Source organism: Cricetulus griseus (genome assembly GCF_003668045.3).
Source record: "Cricetulus griseus strain 17A/GY chromosome 1 unlocalized genomic scaffold, alternate assembly CriGri-PICRH-1.0 chr1_0, whole genome shotgun sequence".
NCBI classification, from domain to species: Eukaryota; Metazoa; Chordata; class Mammalia; order Rodentia; family Cricetidae; genus Cricetulus; species Cricetulus griseus.
Genome location: NW_023276806.1, coordinates 3680988 through 3700859, shown reverse-complemented (window position 1 = coordinate 3700859; position 19872 = coordinate 3680988). Strand labels below are relative to the sequence as shown.

Sequence of the window (19872 nt, the reverse complement as noted above, 5' to 3'; positions counted from 1 at the left end):
CAGCGCTTGGGTGGCAGAGACAAGCAGATCTCTATGATTTCAAGTCCAGCCTGGTGTACAGAGTGAAATCAAGGGCAGCTAAAATCACACAGAGAAACCGTGTCTCATTAAAGAAAAACATAAAGCAAAAAAAAAAAATGAGTAATAAAAAAGCCACATAAAGATGGAAAGTACACAGAGAGTCTGGATACTGTATGTTATTTTGTTGTTTTGAATTATTTAATTGCTGGGGAAGGAACAATGGCTGCTAAATGACATTTGATTATAAGTGCTGCTGAATTAATCCAACTTACATATTTTAAAAATGCTTTGGCTTCTAAATTTAAATATAAGGAAAGGGTACTTAGGAAAAGTTTTTGCTTATGTTTCCACAGAAAATGTAAAGTTATGGATTCCTTCAAGACTAATATGATTTGATGAAGCAAGACCCCCTGAAACAGTGTCCCAAGTGATCCAAATCTAAAACACCTGAGACTATACAGCCTTACAGACTACAAATGCAAGGACCTGCCAGGTTTCTGTGTTTTATCATGATCCCCATGGTATGGACATTTCCCCCAACCAGCAGGAAGCATTTGGAATGAACGATGCCCAAATTCCCAAATATTGTTTATAAATATTTGTTTTCATTTAAATTGGGTTGGTTATAAATGGTAATGATCACAGTCAATCTCTTTTTAAAGTAAAAATGGGAAATATGAAATAGAAATGAATACTTTGCATTGGTATGTATTTTCATTTATTGATGCCAACTTTTAGGTCAATTTTGTTATATGTAAATTTCTCTTGTTTAGGTTTTGTGTTTATACTGATCTTTTATAATGTAATGCATAATTAAATACAGATTGAATATAGTCAGGTATAATAGTCAAAACTTAACAGTTAGGTTAGTTAGGTTTTGTAGATATAAAGAGATGCATTTGAGATGATAGATATGCTTCAAACCTTTCAAAGACCTACAGAATATATGACATTTAAATGGTTTAAGATTTTTCATCGCAGTGAGACACAACTGCACCTGGCATACCAATTATGTCAGAAAGGAGGATGGGCATCGAAGAAACTCATTATGGAGTTTTCATTCAACATGGCAACATTCAATTTGGGCAAGAAACTGCTCTTGCCTCTAGTGTTTGTTGCTGATAAGCTGGACATGCAGGACCCACAAGAAAGTGACTGCTGAACTTGTGAAACAAGACAGTCCTGATGGCTTCCTGCTTCGTGAAAAAGTCTGCCAGACACACTGTGGCCTATAGGCTGACGATGGATGCCCCAACATTACAGAGGAACTTTGGGTGACTTACAGGTAGGGAGATGTCTCTGTCAGATCTAGAGTTTATATAGTATCCTTCTGTGGTCTTTGATAGAGTTGAAGACAGATAGTTATGGTCATAGTTTTCGTTGGTTATTATAAAAGATAAGCTATATATAAGACTTTAGAATCACAAAGATAAGATAGATAATAGAATGTTTTCTTTAACTCTTGCTAAAAGTTAATGAAATAAATATTGTAAATAGTTCTTACCTGATAACTGTTTTGTTATGTATTTTACTATGTTAATGGTAAAACCCTTCTTTTTATTTAGACATAAAAGAGGAGATGATGGGGGAAGTCCTTCTGTGTACACCTCTGTCTTATTGTTTGATAAATAAAGCACTAGTGGCTTTATTTATCAAAATATTTATTATTTATCAAAATTTATAAATAATATCAAAATTTATCAAAATAAATAAAACACTGTTTGATAAATAAAGCACTGTTGATAAAGAAAGCATGATATGTGGGGCTGAGAGTCGAAGAGTATTCTGGGAAATTTAGTAGAGAAGCAGTCGCCATGTGATCACCAGCAAGAGAGGACATATGGCTGTCATCCTCCATAAGATGAGTCCTTATAAAATATATAGACTAGTAGCTATGGTTCATAATTAAGGCTGAGCTAGCATATAAGAAATCCTAGTCATAGACCAGCAGAATTTTAAATAATATAAGACGCTGTGTGTTATTTCTCGGTCCTAATGTGGCAGGCCAAACTCAGGCAGCTGGCAGAAAGATTTATCATTACAAGAGGCTTTTGTATTATTCTTTCTTTATTCTTGAAAAATTCATACGTGTAGACAATTAAGAACTATCTTATCTGCCTCCCATTTTCCATCCCCATCCAGAACTCCACAAGCTCCTTCCAATCTTCATGTGTTCTGGGTAATTTTGTTGCTGCTGTAATTTGTTTTGTTAAACTCTTAAGTCCAATAATTGGTCATTATGTGTGTGTGGGCTTGGGACATCTACAAACAGTAAAAAAGAAAAATAATGATAAGATTTAAGAAAGAAATGAAGGAATGTTTGTTCTTCTCATAGCAGTTATTTGCTTCCAATAGTTCCTAAGCAGGATTGGAGCCTGGACATCACCTTCCTGAATCCATTTATTATCAAACGGGAGACTTTCAATCATATTTCTCAGACAGCTGTTGATTTAGTTATTTTTATTATGAAACAGAGTAAATCTATTTAAAATCAATGAGGAAATTATTGGCCAGAGCTTTCCCTCTGCTTAAGTGCCCTAAGCATATCTGCGCCATTGTGAGTACACTGATATTTTGAATGGACTGACAGGAAGTGTCTTACTAGGACTTGAAAAGAGTAGAGAAAATCTTCTCTCAGTGCTTAGGTTTCCTCTGTCCTTAGTGTCTACTTGGTGACATTTGTTCTTTTAATATTCATTGATTTTGCTATCGTAACTGGAAGTCACCTTAATAGCTGTCTCAACAAAATTTTAATTTATTTTTATTTTAATATGTGTTTATGTAAGAGTTAAAAGGTAGGGACTGACCATGTGTGGATGAGCCTCACTGCCCATAAAAGCCAGGAGTGGGTGTCTGATCATCTGGAGCTGAAGTCACAGGAGCTTGTGATCTGCTTTAAGTAGGAGCTGAGAAGCAATCTCTGCAAAAAACAGTGCATGCCCACTAAGGAATGAATGACATCATTGAAATGGAAGATGATTCCCTAATTTTGACTGTGTTGCAAGAAAGCAATTAATTTCCCAAAAGTCCCATTATTCGTAGTCAAGTCTTTTATGAACTGTGACCACCTTGGACCTGAGTGTGATTGAGGGAGTAGCTAGCCGGACATCTCTACAGTCAGGCAGTGGGAAACACTGATCTCAAGTCATTGTGAGTCGATGAACTTGTTCTAATTCTCAAATAATGTGTTAAAGATGCTGATTCCGAGCAGGGGACTGATTCTTTTTTCTGGGCTCTGTGGGGTGTGACTGATGACATGCACTCATGTGTACACAGACAGCAATGCTCTGAGTGACAGGTTCTTCCAGGTTCCCAGGTACTGTTGTTTCACAGCCTGGATGTTGTTCTAAGAAATTCTGCCCAGCTTCCATGTTCCTGGAAGATCTCTTCTCACAAGTATCTGAAATTGACTTCTTTTGAGGAAAAGCCATTGGCATTTCAAGATATACATATAGTGAGTTGACTGCGTAATCCTTTTTGGTAAATATCAGTTTTGTTTAATGTTATTTTAATTTTGAATTTAAGATTTTCTTTTAATTGCCAAACGTTTGCAAAGCATTTGCTTCCCTTTGCATTCCACTGGTGATGGGTAAAATTTTGGTTAGTCATACTTCCTGCTATATAGCTCAGTGTTCTGAAATTTGAAAACCTTACCAATTTGAAGGAATGTGGAAGACTCTTGCGTTTTAATTCATAATTCCTCCAACTGAATGTAGAAAGTAGCATTATTTCTTATATTTATCAGTCACTTACATACTTCTCAGCATGGTGTTTGCCTAAATCCCCTCTGCACTTTTGTTTAACAGTGTCAGGTATCTGGGATAATAGGTTCACTTATCCCCCCTCCCCCACTGCTACTCACATTTTGTTCACTATTTCACTCACATACAGGGAAATTCACTCTCTTGGTTGCACGATTCCAAGAGGGGTATGGATGGGTTTGGTCAGTTATTCACTGTCAGAATCTACAATCAATCACAGAATAGCTTCAGTGTGTTGGCTGCTATAACCAGGGGAACAGGATTTACATAGCTTAGAAAAACATCACGTACAGTTGAACGCTAGTGAAGAACAAGAGTCCCACATCCAGGGTCTGATGGGAATGACTCCTCTGAACGTCTGACAGAAGTATCTTTCAGTTCAGTCAGGCTGCTGGAGCCTTTGTCTCTTTATGTTGTTTTCCTGAAGATCCAGTTACAGTCCAGTTCACCTTTCCTACTGAAGCTCCAGGTGCATGAGTCTGTGCCCACAGTATTCATTTTCAACCGATAGCTCCCATCGGGCGTGTGAATTTTCCTCAGGGATTTTTGTTGATGACAAAGTAAGTCACAATATTAGTAACAATGCTTGAGGCTTGTTCAGTCATTCCATGCTTCAAGTTTATCCTAAAATATCTAATATAAGATATAGTTTTGTTTTCACAATATGGCAATTGATTGTTTAATGATACCTGAAGCATCTGTGGTCCTTGCTCATGTGTGTCATGTGTCGTAACAAGGACACTACCTTTTGAAGGAAGTTTGCACAGCCTCTGTGACCCTCCATTCTTCTGTGCAATGTCTCCCCCAATCCCATCCATTCATATGTTCACAATGGTCATTCCCTCCATTCCCTCAGTCACAAAATACCCCCAAATCCTGAGCTTTTCTCAACATTTACCTCATAAGGCCAGTAATTTTCACCCAAAGCACATTGTAAGTCAAACAGAATAAATGTCTAATTACTACAAGGCAAGTCAACTTTCCACTCTGCAGTGACCCCTGGCTTCCTGAAGCCAGTTTTCATGTGTAGGTCTTCTTTTACAACACTGCCCACTTTCATGCATCATGCATTATGTGAATTAGTCATGTGTCTGCTTACAAATAACATTGACCCCACCACTGTTTAAAGCAAGGAATCTGCTTGCGAATCTCACACAATATGCACATAGCCCTAGGACTTAACCACGTGATCAAGAGATCATGGCCCCTAAACATCTGACTAGGCTGTACCTAGGATAAAATTGAGCAGCAACAACTACTTCACTTCTAAGCTCTCAGTACATAGGCTAAGCCTGAAACCATATGAGATTAAATACAGCGAAACTCCTACCACATCTAATTCCTAGAAGTATGTGATCATTACCTACAAGGAAAATTAGTTTTAAAATAGGTTGGGGTTAACAGCCTGTGTGCTTCATTAAGTAAGAAGTATGGGAGGTAAGAGATTTTTGCATGGACCCCTGAGAAGATTTTGTAGTAAGAAATTCCTGACTAGTTTATTTCTGAGGTTTTCTTGCTATTGTTTTTTTTTTTTTTTAATTTCATTTTACATTACAACCACAGTTTTCCCTCCCACACAAATTCCAAAATATCTGTCCTTCACCCGAGCATGGAGATGAGTTGTTGACTGAGTGTTGACTTCTTGAATCAGGGATCACTTCGTTTTGGGTTCTGAAGATGAGATCCTCAACTTTTCTAGCTTAGAAGGCATGGGAAAGACAGTCAGTTGCAACGTGATTATAGTCTGTTACATAGCTGTTCTTTGTACCTGGGAACCTGGAAGAATGTTTTTTTGGTTTAAACAGGAGCAGAGTTTGCTCAGGTGTGAATCATATGGGCAGCTGTTAATTTGGTATAACAGAGCAGAAAGAAACATGCTTAATTTCCTTCCCTCTCTGTACCTTTGTCTTTATCCAAATCCTCAAAATATTTTTAAAGATTGTTTAAATATGTTTTCTTTCTGCTTCAGTTCTCTGGAACCTACCTATTAACCAAATAGTCAGTCTCCAGATCCCTTTTGAAAATTCATCACATTTTCTCTTTTTGACTCTTCAGACTTCACACAATTTTCAGAATTCAAAGATAATTCCCACTTGTAATTTCACGGTTTACAAAATTGAATCTGGACAGCATTTGTTTTTCTTCTTCAATTTTTTTCTATTATTCTCTGTGAAAATCTCACCGAAACACCAAGAAGTGATTATCTTAACAGTTCCTCAGTGTATTGTTTCACCTTTGGCTGCCTTATGTTTCATAATCCCTCCCTTGTCCCTCCTCTTCCTCCTCATCTTCCTCATCCTCTTCTTGCTCCATCTCCCCCTCTCTCCTCTCTTTGCTGTTCTTTATGGTTATGAGAACACTTCTTCTTTTGTCTGGTTTTTATTATTATTATGAATAATACATTAAAGGATGAGCAACAAAACCCATCACCTGCTGTCGTGGGCTCTGGCCATGCTGCAGCTATCCTAGGCACCATCTCTGCCCCACATTAATTTTGTACTTTTCAGACTTGTGTCTTTCACTCTGAGGCCACAGGCATGCAGACGTCATCACAATCTGACCCAGTGCTACTGTCAGCTCTAAGCACATGGAGTTTCCGAGGCACCCTACTTTCTGGTTTTCTTCTGGGCTGTGTCACTTCCTGGTTTGCAGCCTGCCTCTGTGAAGTGGAGAGGCGTGGCTGAGGGAGTGTAAGAACAAAGTGGGCAGGCAGAAATGAGGAGAAGTGTTTGAGAGTTAGACCCTTCAGCACTGAGAGACTTCAGAAGCCTGCATGCACCTCTCTTTGGTTTAGATGCGCACCATCTTGGTGGCCTTTGGCTCATGACATCTGTTGGCTCTAATTATGACTCTGAGCTAGCAGATGTCTCCCCACAGCCCATCCATGGTGCTTCTCTGAAAGTTGGCTTCATAGTCTTTTGCTGTTTCTATGACAGACAAGTTCACATTTCACATAATCACCAGTGTCATTCTTGGCTTTGCTTTCTCTCATGTTTTAAATGATAGTATAGAGTTGGTACTGAGTGAAAGCATTTTCTAGTTTTAGACACCTTTTCTTGTTCTCTGGGGCGCTCCACCCTAATCTCACTCCAGTGTTCTGTCTCTGAGGCTCTCCTGGTCCTTTTCCAAAGCCATATATATGGAGGAAACCTATATCCTCACCCTCCAGTGAAGATTTTCCTCGAAGGAAGAAGTCAATTTTCTAGGTTTGTTGCAAGCTTTCTTTGCTCAGTCCAGTTCACAACTTTCATATTTGCTCTTTAGAAATAACAGATAAATGAATTTATACTCTCATCCAGTATGCAATTTGATACAAGCATACATAACTTACATTGGATTCTGTCTAATGTTATTTTATAGTATAATTTATTATAAAATATTCTAATTTATATACAATTCTATGGCATCATAGAATAGTTATAAGTTCAATCATTATTACTATTAATAGAAAATTCAGATCAAACTTCTCTCAGTATAAAGTTTTGCATGTCCTCAGAATATTTTTCTAGTTTCCTTTTGATTAAAATCACTTCTGTGAGTACTGAAATTCTTGAGTTTTTAATGTCAAGGGATTACTGTAAAGGATGGCATTTGCTTCTACAAACACCTGCCCCTGTACCAGAAGCTTTCAGAGTCCACACAGCTTAAAGCATTAGCCCTGCTTCATAAAATGTTCTGCAATGACCCATGGAACTCTTTGTCTGAATCTTAACACACACACACACACAAACACACACACGTATATATGTATAAATATATAAACATATGTTCACTTTATTTATTTTTACTGTGTTTGTAAATCAGAGAAATACACACATACACACTGTAACCTTAGAATTCAGTAATGATCAGAACTGATTAATTAATAAAGACTCAAGAAGTTCACATACTAAACAATGAAGACTTCAATTTACATATAGGTAGGAAATATATTTGTTAGGGCAACAGACAAAAATATATAAAACGTATACATTAAGGAATGAGTTGTTTGAAGAAAAGCAAACATAGAGTCTAAATAGCCAATGGGGAAATTAACAAAAACATTTCCCAACTCTATTGTTCCAGAGCAAGGTGACTCTGAGTTCACATTGTGTGCACTGGTGTCTTTCTTGACTTTTAATCTACTATCCTATCCCCTGGTCTGTGTGTCACAGCTGATACTATCTATCCTGTTCCCTGGTCTGTATGTTACATCTGTAACTATGTTACATGTGCTTCTTACCTTACAGGAATGTCATTGGAAGAAAAATGAGGTTAAAGCAGTGAGATTCTCCCTGCACAGCAAAAGGAATATATTATGCTAATGTATCTTACAGTGAGTGCCCATTAGAAGGACAAGTCTACTTTATCTAAGAATGATGCAGACTAAGGGCTGTGAGATGGTCCTTGATGCTTCACTTAGGCAAGCCTTAAATAAAGTTGTCAAGAATTTTTTTCTTTACATATGAAATATGTTAGAGACTCATAATTTCCTCCTCCCTTTTTGGCATAAAGAGTCTCTAATCTCATTTTCCTCCTTCTGGGTAATGACTTATTGTGTGTTAATACAGAGATTTTCATTTGCTAAGTGTTTTACAAGCATTTATTAGTGAAGCCTACTTCATTATACTCAGCATTTTACTCAATAAATGTCAACAAACCTTATTCATAAGATGGTTGAGGAAGAAAGTTGTTCCTTAGCCTACTTGGCATTGTGCAAAGTCAGTACAAAGTGGTTTAGTTATTTCAGTCCACACAGTGGGAGGCAGAGCTGAAATTAGAACTCAGGCATCCAGCTTTCAACTTCTGCATCGGTGCTCTTAACTTCTGGAGTCCTGAAACCCTGCTGGGGAATTTTTATGCTTTACAACTTCTGCTTTTGTGGTGATATTGAGACATATTCTGGTGGTGGATCAGACACAAATTAAACATCAACCTGATGATTATGCTATTTTGTTGAATAAAATAACTCACAGAGTTCTAGTGTTCCTCAGAACTTTACTTCAAAATTAATGCTATAAATGATTGTAGCAAATATGTGACGAGGAGATTTGAATCTTTTAAAAGTAAAATTTTATAGTGCATATACAAAGCAGAAATGTATTTGCAATTTCAAACTTTGCATCTATTTTAATTTTTTAACGGACCTAAGTCACAAGGCTCAGCATGCTCAATTCTGTAATGTGAAGATGGATTCTTTTGTTATTTCCCTCAAGTATTTAGCTTTGGAATCTTTCTATTCATCAAAGTACATTTAATACCAATCATAACCAGAAGAAAATTTAACATAATAATTAATATTGATAGCATGTGATCTATTTGTGAGACACAAAGACAGAATCCACTTAGAACTGAGTATAATAAGAGGTGACCAGTGCTTAGGTCACATTTGCAAAATGTTATTTTACTTCTTCTAAAACATTGATATTCAAGTCTCATGTTTTGTTCTTTTAGAAAATATGCATGTGAGTGTGTGTGCCTGTGAGTGTGTGTCTGTGTGTGTCCCTGTGAGTGTGTGTGTGAGTTTGTGTGCCTGTGTGAATGCCTGTGACTGTGTCTGTCTCTGAGTGTCTGTGTGTGTGTGAATGTGACTGTCTGTGAGTATGTGTGGTTGTGATTGTGTATCTGTGAGTGTGTGTGAGTGTGTATCTGTGAATATATGTGGCTGTTAGTGTGTGTGTGTGAGTGTGTGTGCCTGTGAGTGTGTGTGTGAGTGTGTGTGCCTGTGTGTATGCCTGTGACTGTGTCTGTCTATGAGTGTGTGTGTGTGTGTGTGTGTGTGTGAATGTGACTGTGAGCATGTGTGGTTGTGATTGTGTATCTGTGAGTGTGTATCTGTGAGTATATATGTCTGTTATTGTGTGTGTCTGTGAGTGTGTGTGCCTGTGAGTGTGTATCTGTGAGTGTGTGTTCCTGTGACTATGTGGGGACATGAGTGTGTGCTCCTGTTAGTCCATGTGTATGTGAGCACATGTGCCTGTGAGTTAATACACTAATGAGTGTGTTTACCTGTAGAAGAGGTGGGGTTGGAATCCTAGAGCTGGGGTTGCTGGTCATTTGAGGCTCACAGTGTCCTTGGGCCCTTGTTCTGACATCAAGAGAACTTAATGTCCAAGCCAATGCTGCAATCCCCATAATACACTGAAATTACACCAACAAAGGATTCAAAGTGAGAAAGATCTTGGTCTGGAGAGAAGACTAAGCCATTAGAACCTAGACTCACCACCAAAGCACTAAAGAGAGATTCACTACTTACACATCATTGCTCTTGGATATTGGAGGCTTATCCTGCTATCCCCAGCTGCTTTAAAGAAAATATTGTGACCTATGTGGTAAGAAAAGAATCTAGACATGTCAAGTTATGGACTGAAAACTGTAGACATCATTAATAAGGAAAGTCATAAACATACTTCTTTCCACAGCATCTCTTCCGGCTCTCAGGACCACAAGTGTAGAATCAACCGAGTCAAATTGAGTTCCTAGTGACATTATTTTCTCCCAAGAAGCTCTGCTTCCTGCAATTCCTGTCATCAGAAAAGAGGGGAGGTCATTAACTATCTTAAAAACTCTGCTCCTTCTTCTTTATGTGATAGAACTGTCCTGCTTCTCCTCTGTGAACCAAGGTGGAAGTGTGAAGATGAGAAACATGGAGGAAGTAATCTCACTAATTCATACCCTCATACCTACCAAGAGCATGGGAGTCTGAGACTGGATCAAACCAGTTCTAGAAGGTCATATAAGGCACATCTAATCTAATTAGGAGAAGTCTATCAAAAATTCTTATTTTTTATTGGTTTATGTGTGTATGTGTATGTATATGTATATGTGCATATGTGTACAAGTAGAATATTTGGTTCTTGGGGATCTCTCACTGCATCTGAAGCCAGGCTGCTGCAGTAAGATTTGAGGGCCCTGTTGGCAGTGCCTTCTAATACCAGTTACATACACTGGCCTAGCAGAATGCTGAGGCTTTAAGCTCATCTTGTCCTGTTTGCAAAGCAAGTGGTCTTTCACACTGAGTAATCTCTTTAGAACTTTCATTTTCAATTCTTGATGAAAAACAATTTCATCAGAGATCCATCTCACTTTTTTTCCCTCAGAAAACTTTTAATGGCCATAAGAAAAAAAAAAAAACATTTTATAACCCTATTTAAAAAAAAAAACTATTCATGATATAAAAAATTCTAAGAATGTCAATTGTTTAAAACTAAATGTTTTGAAACCTAGCAAGAGTTTTGGAAAGATGACTCTGTGGGTAAAGAGATTAACCTACATGCATGAAATGCTGAGGTTAACGTATTGGCCTGAAGATCTAAGGGAGAGGGTGTAGTTGTCTGGCTATAATCCTGTTGCCTGGGAGGGAGAGACAGGATACCTTAGACAAGATAACTACCCAGATTAACAGAATCATCAAGCTCTGTATTCAAGTGAAATATGTTGCCAACATATATGAAGTGGAGATCAAGAAAAACACCTAGTTTGAGCCTCTGAAAACGTCTTGCATCATGATACAGGTGTACACAGCCCCATAAGCAGAGCTGTGCCCACAGCATGCAAACATACAGACATCACACATGCACATAGCTTACAAACCATAGCCAGGTTTGTAAATCTTATCTTTCCTAGGCTTGAATTTTCTCTAGTATCTAATAGGTATTCTCTGCCAGTCTCTGCATCATCAGCATAGCTGTCATGATGTCACTATGTTTTTATCCACTTAATATTTTGACTATATTCACTATATTCTGCACAATAGATATGCATCTTCGTACTTCTGAATGGCTTTAGCTGTACTTAACTTTCTAAATTTGAGTCTACTACAATGTCTAGCTTCAAATAATTTAATTGAGTTATCAAAATATTCCCAAACACATTCCTCAATGTGTAATGTCTATTTTACTTGGTCTGAACATTCACTGGACAAGATTGTTACTGAAGAAAATAATTTTTGTTGCTGTTGTTTTTCAAATTTGGGTTTAAAAAAACTTGCTTGGTGTTGAAATCAACTGAGCTCTGCTTCCTGCAGACATTTCCTTTTATTTCATTGCCATCAGGTTTCATGTACAGCCATATTGGACTATGTTGTCCAAAATAATTTGTTTACCTTCCATGAGTTCAATACATGGGTTTAGTTGAGGGTGTTATCCTGATTACTCTATGGAACTTCACATGTAGAAAGTGTGGCATTGCTGAGATCGATGCTCTACTAAGACATGTGTGAGAACAAGAAAGTTCTCCATAATACATCTTTGAGTTCATCAGTTAGTTGTGGAATCTATCGTTTTTCTTTAATGATCCATAGGATGAGGTGGGTGCTTTAGCTACATTTCCTCACATTCCTTTCTGGTTTTGAATCTGTGGCTGTCTGTTAGTAGGATTTTAATAAATATTAATTGAGTAAATGATTACATCTTCCTTTTGATATATTCTTCATGTATTTTTTAAAAAAACAAATTCTGAAACCAAAATGGTTTCTAATATGAAGTTTAATTTTTCTTATACATAAAACATTCTGTTTGGGTATTGTATTAATTTATTTAAAAATGTATATTTAAGACTGATTTCTGAAAAATGTTGCAAATTCCTGTACTTTCAAAACAATGAAATACCAGGTATATCCCCTTGCTTGTCTTTAATGATTACTCCTACTATTTGAGATTGGAGCCTCACCAGCTGCAAAGCTTCAGTTCCCATCTAATCTACAACTTCCCTTGTGAGTTGACTTTTCCAACTGCCTGATTTTAATCTCATTTGCAGAAGCTGTTATATGTTTTCCTATTTTCTCAGTGGTTGATTCCGGGGTTTGTGATCTGCATCTTCCATTCTCATCCAAATGTTCCTCTCTTTCTAATGCATTCTTGGAGACTACGCTTTATCATCTGATAAAGAAGTCCACTAATGCATGGTTCCTGCTTGCCTATAAAAGAAGCTTGGCTCCGTTTCATGCCCAAAGTTCAAGTGAAAACGGATGAAAGATTTGTTAGTTGAGGGATTGATTGGGGGGGGGCGGAGGGGCTGATCCCTCAACATTAATTTGATCGAGAGACTTTGGTTTAACTAAAGTGACTGAAGCAGGCAGGTGATTTTTAATATTAAATTAAAATTCAGTGTGTTAAATAGATGAGAGTTAAATGTCTATTCAAGTTTCAGACGTGTGGTCCTAGGAAGGCAACATGGGAGTGCCATGGCCTTAGAGGTGTGGGAAGAAAAATGTCAGTGCTTGAAAATTAATACTTCTTAATATGTTAAGATTTATAGTTAATAGCTTGTAATTAACATTATCAAATAGTTCATTGGAGACAAAAATTCCAGCTAGCCCGGGAGATCTGGAAAAGGGAGAACCAGTATATTACTAGTAAAATGCATAAAAAACAACTGAGAAAACTACCCAGAACCAAGAGCACAGCATGTTCTCTGAACATGAAGCCCTCAAGCTCTATCTCCAAACATCAATGTCATTGACAATGTTGCGTGTAAATTCACTCATGTTATCTTCACCTTTAATATACACCCTGCAATTTAAAATAATGGAGTGTTAATATTTTATTCACAAGTTGGCTCTATTCCTTTACTCATTGTTTTCCTTCCCCTTATGTTTGGAAGAAATCACAGAATACAAATTAAGATGGCCCCGAGAAAAGGTAACGATATGACAGGACGGGAAAGTTTCTTGAAAATGATCCAGAAATGCAGCCACACTGTGACCCCTTAAAATAAAATTTATGGAATTATCAAATATGTATTTTACCGCAAGGTAAAGCAGTCTGCACTGATGGCGTCTATACACATTCCTCTACTCTGTGTAAATTGTGTATTTAAGTGCAGCATCCTCTGCATATATAAACATACCTACAAGGTTTTCCTGACGCCCGCAGCCATTCACAGGAGCACTAAATCACAGAATAAAGCATGAAAGCATTCATGAGCCTGCACGTATCTCTGCTCAGATATGTACCCCCTCACACAGAAAAACCTTAGCCTCATTTTCAGTTGTAGTGTTCTGTTTCTGTGTACTGAATTAGCATATGTTTATTGGTATTAAACAATGCACTTTTATTGCCTCAGAGCTTCAATAGGTTGACCCAACAGGTACACCATGCTGCAGTGTCACCTGAGACTACTTCCTGCTTCCTGTGATGGTAGCACTGCAGGGACCCTCCACCCCCCTGCAGAGTGTCTGGGTTGTCTTTTGATGACAACTCTGTTAGAATTCTGTTATGTTCCCTATAGTGGGAAATTACTAATACGGAACCAGGTAGAAATACAAGGGTATTTAGTAGGGGAAAGCCTTACTTACAGAGCAACCAAGCCAGCCGGTGTGGAAGCAGTCAGTCAAGCAAGTACCAAAGTGAAACCGAAAGAGAAACACAGTCTCCTGAAAGTCTCACTCTAAGTCACCCTGACTATGCCCTCGGAAAGCGGAAAGCATGGTCAGGCACACCTGTAGCCAGCCCCTAAGTAGGCGTGGCTACAGCTTCCCCTACAGTTCCCCACCTGACACATGAAGTATCTTCATTGTATCATCAGAATACAGAAACTCTTTTTACTTACATATATTCCTCTGTGTGTGTGTGTGTGTGTGTGTGTGTGTGTGTGTGTGTGTGTGTATGCATTTAGGCATGTGTGTAACACAGTGTAAATGTGGAGGTCAGAGGACAGCTTGTGGAAGTTTTTTCTCTTTTTCACCATGTAGGACGAAAGGCATAAACTCAGATCATGCATCTGGGCAGCGAGCTCTTTCACCTACTGAGCTTACTCATAGGTTCTGCCTTGATTTTTAAAACATGCACTCATTAGCAACATCAGTAAACTCTTCTGTGGGATTTTGTATGGTGATGACTTGTTCATTTTCCCCAATTCTTTTTAAAATGGCATAAATGAGTCATAATTCATTTGTTAAATGAAAATGTGTGTGTGTGTCTGCCTCCCTTCCCTGACTCCCCTCCCTTCACTTCCTTTGTCTTCTTTCTGGGGCTCACATATTTGTACTGTTATGAGTTTTTGTGAGCACTGAAGAGTGCCCTGTCTTCATACTTTCTCCAATGTTTTCCATGATTGTTTGGGGTTGTTCTTCTGAATATATGTTTCTCTTATTGGTTGATGAATAAAACACTGATTTCCAGTAGCCAGGCAGGAAGATAGGTGAGCCTCCCAGATGAGGAGAATTCTAGAGAGTGAAGAGACAGAAGCCACCAGGGAGATGCCATGTAGTATCCAAAAGGAGTAACATGCTGGAGCATTATGAGTAAGTCACAGCTTTGTGATAATACATAATTTAATAGAAATTGGTTAATAATTAAGAGAGAGAGGCAATAAGAAGCCTGAGCCATCAGCTGAACAGATATAAGACTCTGTATTTATTTGGAGCTAAATGGCAGTGGGACCAGGAGGGAAGAAACTCCATCCACATGTGTCTTCATTTAAGATTCCTAAAGCGGTCACTTCCATGTCACCAACAGAGAAAAAATAAAATGAAGATAAATGAGTAAGAACTCAAAATTTTACAAATGTGGTACATTGTCAAGACATTGAATGAGTAAGAAAACACAAAAAATGGATTCAAAGAGATTTATACACAATGTCATCATAGAAACATTATAAAAGACAAAAGAAAAAGAAAAGAGCTTGGGAATTACAGAAAATAATCATATATTTGTCATGTAAAAGAAAGACTAGCTAAGATTAACAGCTAAGAGTTTGCCAGGGATAACAAGAGGCAAAAGCATCAAATTATTCATTTAAAGAGATGATAGGGAAAAAACCAACAGAATCCTTGTTGAAAATTATAGGTGAAAAATAAAAGAAAATAAGTACTTTCATAGTTAAATAAAATGAAAGTATAAGTATAGTAAAACACAAAAGGCAAGAATATGGTCATAAACTGAAAGGTTAAGAAAACTGGATTATGGATGCCGATCTAACACTGCTAATATCAGACCACGGGGATTCCCAGTAAAAAGTATTTCTAGAGATTATGAAGTTCAGTAAACAGAGTACATTGGCAGTGTATTTCCACATGCACTAAAGACAGAACTCCAAATGATCCTGTGATGGCTTGAAAGAAAAGGGCCCAAAAGAGAATGACACTGTTAAGAGGTGTGGAATGGGTGTGACCTTGTTGGAGGAAGTGTGTTACTGTAGGGACAGGCTTTGAGGACTCACATATGCTCAAGCCACATCCAGTGACTCGGGTCACTTCCTGTTGCCTGCAAGATGAAGAACACTCAGCTCTTTCTCTAGCATCCTGTCTGCCTGCATAATGTCCTGTCCTGCCACGATGATATTGGACTGAACCTCTGAAATGGTAAGCCACCCAGTTAAATATTTTCCTTTATAAGAGTCTCTACACAGCACTAGAAATCCTAGCTAAAACAGATACCAAATAAAAACTGACACCATCAAAGAATCTGGAAATCAAAATAATTGTGGAAGATGAGTATCATAATCTCCAGAGTGAACAGAATCCCTGGAAGATTCTCATCCAGGCTAGGAAAACCCTGACCTGCTCTATGATCCAGAAGGTTCCCCTATGTACCTGGACAGAATATTAATGACAGATATGCGCTTTTGCTCAGCTGAGGTAAACATAAGCTTCATCAACCCTGTGTTTAGAAAATGAAAAAAAATAAGTGAACCTTCAAGATTTAATAAACTTTTTAATATCACAATAAAGTGGATAATAACAAAACTCTAAGGAAAAATGCACTTGAATATGACCCTGAAATCAAAAGTAATTCATTAGTAGAATAAAAAATGACTGAAAGTAAAGTTAGGCACATCTCACTCAGGAGTCCGGAAATGCAAGCAGACCCTGCTGAGAAGAAAACAATGCTTTGTAGTCAGAGATCCAACCTCATCTGTGTCACTGACCACGCCCATTAGGGTGTGGTCACATGTGAGTCCGAGACCTTATGGTATTTGGTCTGGGGTCTGGGACAGACTCCCTCTCTCTTGATTCTGGTGGGGTCACAGAGATCAGCCTGGGTGTGGATCCTTGGAGGTCAACTTCCAGGTCATCGATTTCTTATGTAAGAGACCCCGAATAAAATTAACTTATATTTAGCCAAGTGTGTATATCTTCGTCTGTGATTCTACAATGTTTTGAGACTCGGTGCTTCAGAAGGTGAAGAGTTCACAGGGATGGCCTGGGATAGTCAGACTTAAGCAAAGATGCAAAGAAGAATCAATAAACAGAGGGGAGCAGAGCAGTACAACACGAAAAAATCAGGAATCATAACTTTCAACATTTACTTTTATTTAAACCTGGAAAAAATACACTTTAAGGACTGCTTATGTGAGACATGGAAACTGCCTTTCTGTCTTTCAGATAGAGTATTCAGGGAAACAGATCATCTAAAAACCATTAAAATTGCCAATTGGTTAATATTTTTTGCCAATAGTCCTTAAAATGAATTCAAGGGTGAGATTTTTGAAAAATAAATGTTAACAAAATACATAATGCAGAGACGTACAACCACGTTTCCAGATAGCCAGCAGTAAACATAGGAGCTAGTATGAGAAAATAGAAAATTGGAGTACAGTTACAGTAATTAAATCATTGATTATTATTAGATCCTCAGAAATAGAAATATGACCATATATTATTGTAAGTGAATTCTATGAAGCAACAAATGTTGGTGTCAGAAGTGGGATGACTCCATGCCCCAAGGTTCCCAGAGAAAGAGGTAAACCTGCCGCCACAGCCTGCCCTGTTGGGCCGCTGAGAGTTATCAGAGCAGCTTCCATATGCTCACACCATCCAGGCGCTTTTGGAGTTTAGACTCGACATTCCCAAGATGATAAAGTCAGATCCAGATGAAGAAAAACCTCTAAAGGTTTACACTGCGTTTAAAATATATGTACGCTTGTGAGAGAAGGAAGCAGAGGCAGGTGAATTTCCACAGAGAAACCCTGTCTCAGGGGAAAAAAGAAACAAAAGAAAGTAAAAATAAAGTAATAAAAAAGCCTCATAAAGATGGAAAATACACAGAAAATCTGGATACTATATGCCATATTGTTGTCTTTAAATTGTTTGATTGCCGAGGAATGATTTACCGCTGCTAAACTACATTTGATTATAAATGCTGCTAAATTAATCCAACTAATACATTTTAAAAATGCTTTAATGTCAAAATTTAAGTTTAAGGACAAGCTACTTAGAAATAAAGGTTTTTGCTTGTATTTCCAAAGAAAATCAAAAGCTGTTGATTCCTTCCAGACTAATATGGTTTGATCAAGCAAGACCCCCTGAAGCTGAGATGATACAGCCTTACAGACTACAAAAACAAGGACTTGGTCAGGTTTCTATGTTTTATCATGATCCCCATGGTATATAAACATCGCCCTCAATCAGCAGGAAGCAGTTTAGAAAGAACAATGCCCATATTCCCAAATATTGTTTATAAATGTTTGTTTTCATTTAAATGGGGTTGGTTATAAATGATAATGAGCATAGTCAATCTCTTTTTAAAGATAAAAGGGGAAATAGGATATAGGAATGAATACTTAACATTGGTATAGATTTTCATTTATTGATACAGCTTTAAGGCCAATTTTATGATATGTGTATGTCTCCTCTTGTTTAGGTATTGTGTTTATACAGATCTTTGACCTATAATAGTCAGAACTTATAATTAGGTTAGTTAGGTTTTCTAGATTTACAGAGATGTATTTGAGATGGATAGGAATTCTTCAAACCTTTCAAAGACCTACAGAAATATGGCATTTAATGATGTAGGGTTTTTCTTGGCAGTGAGACACAACTGCTCTTGGCACACCAATTATGTCAAAAAGGAGGATGGGCATCAAAGAAACTCATTATGGAGTTTGCTTTCAATATGGCAAAATTAGCCATTTGGGCAAGAAACTGTTCTTGCCTGGACTGTCTGTTGCTGTATAAACTGGACATGCAGACCCACAAGAAAGTGACTGCTGAACTTACAAAACAAGACAGTACTCAAGGGTTCCTGTTGAAATGGAGAAGTGTGCTAGACACACTATGGCCTATAGGCTAAAGATGGATGCCCCAACATTACAGAGGAACTTTAGGTGACTGTCCAGGTATCGAGATGTCTCTGTCAATTTTAGAGTTTATATATTATCTTCTATGGTCTTTGATAGAGTTAAATACAGATAGTTATGGTTATATTTCTCTTCAGTTATTATAAAAGATAAGTTATCCTTCTTTTATTTAGACAGAAAAGAGGAGATGATGGGGAATGTACTATGTATGTTTATCATATTGATTGTTAAATAAAATACTGCTTGGCCAATGAGACAGGAAGTTAGACAGGACTAGGAGTCAAAGAGGATTCTGGGAAATGTAGTAGAGAAATGCTGATCCAGGCAGGAAGTGACATAACAAGGAGACTCATATTTAAGTGAAGGAGAAACAGGAAGGGCCCTCTTTTCCCCTTCCTCCTCCAGCGGCAGGATGTGAGCCACTGGCAAGGAGGGACACCAATAAGGCATCCGATAAGATATGTCTTATAAAATATATAGGTTTATGATAGTTAAGACTGAGCTAACAGATGAGAAGTCCTGTCATTGGCCAAGCAGCTTTGAACCTAATACAAGTTTCTGTATATTCTTTTGGGCCTAACTCAGGCAGGAGGCTGGCATGAAGCTCACACTTAGTAGAGGGGCTCAGGAGGCTTTATCGTAACAAAATGTATTTTGAAGCTGGGCATTGGTGGTGCCTGCCCCTAATCCCAGAACTCAGGAGGCAGAGGTGGGCGGATCTCTGTGAGTTCAAGGCCAGCCTGGTCTCCAGAGTGAGTGCCAGGATAGGCTCCTAAGCTACACAGAGAAACACTGTTTCAAAAAACCAAAAAAAAAAAAAAAAAAAGAAAAGAAAAGAAATGCAATTTCTAATTTAGAGAACAAGAGTTGCAGGGCAGGCAGATTGATTTTATGAACCAACACTAAGTTTGTGTCAGCTAAGTAAAATACATCCTGAGTTTACAGTACTACACTTTCATTCCATGTCCTTCAATGTGATCTGCCACAGAAAGGTGTGGCCCAAAATAGGGTGGGTCTTCAGACCTCAAATAATCAAATCAAGGAACTCCTTCACTGATTTATCCAGTTACTTGGAGCTTAGTTAATTCCA

At 37.8% G+C, this 19872-nt stretch overlaps 2 long non-coding RNA genes across 2 annotated transcripts; both read right to left on the bottom strand.

The window, feature by feature from the left end:
• Positions 1–2122: 2122 nt before the first annotated feature.
• On the bottom strand, positions 2123–6069 carry LOC118239509. The gene is made up of 4 exons (XR_004771882.1): positions 4074–6069; positions 3884–3986; positions 2829–2941; positions 2123–2283 (listed from the first exon to the last, which is right to left on the bottom strand). It is a non-coding gene; the product is annotated as an uncharacterized LOC118239509 (long non-coding RNA).
• Positions 6070–9709: 3640 nt separating this feature from the next.
• Positions 9710–14096, bottom strand: LOC103161116. Its single transcript, XR_004771573.1, has 3 exons — positions 14059–14096; positions 10018–10285; positions 9710–9902 (listed from the first exon to the last, which is right to left on the bottom strand). It is a non-coding gene; the product is annotated as an uncharacterized LOC103161116 (long non-coding RNA).
• Positions 14097–19872: the final 5776 nt, after the last annotated feature.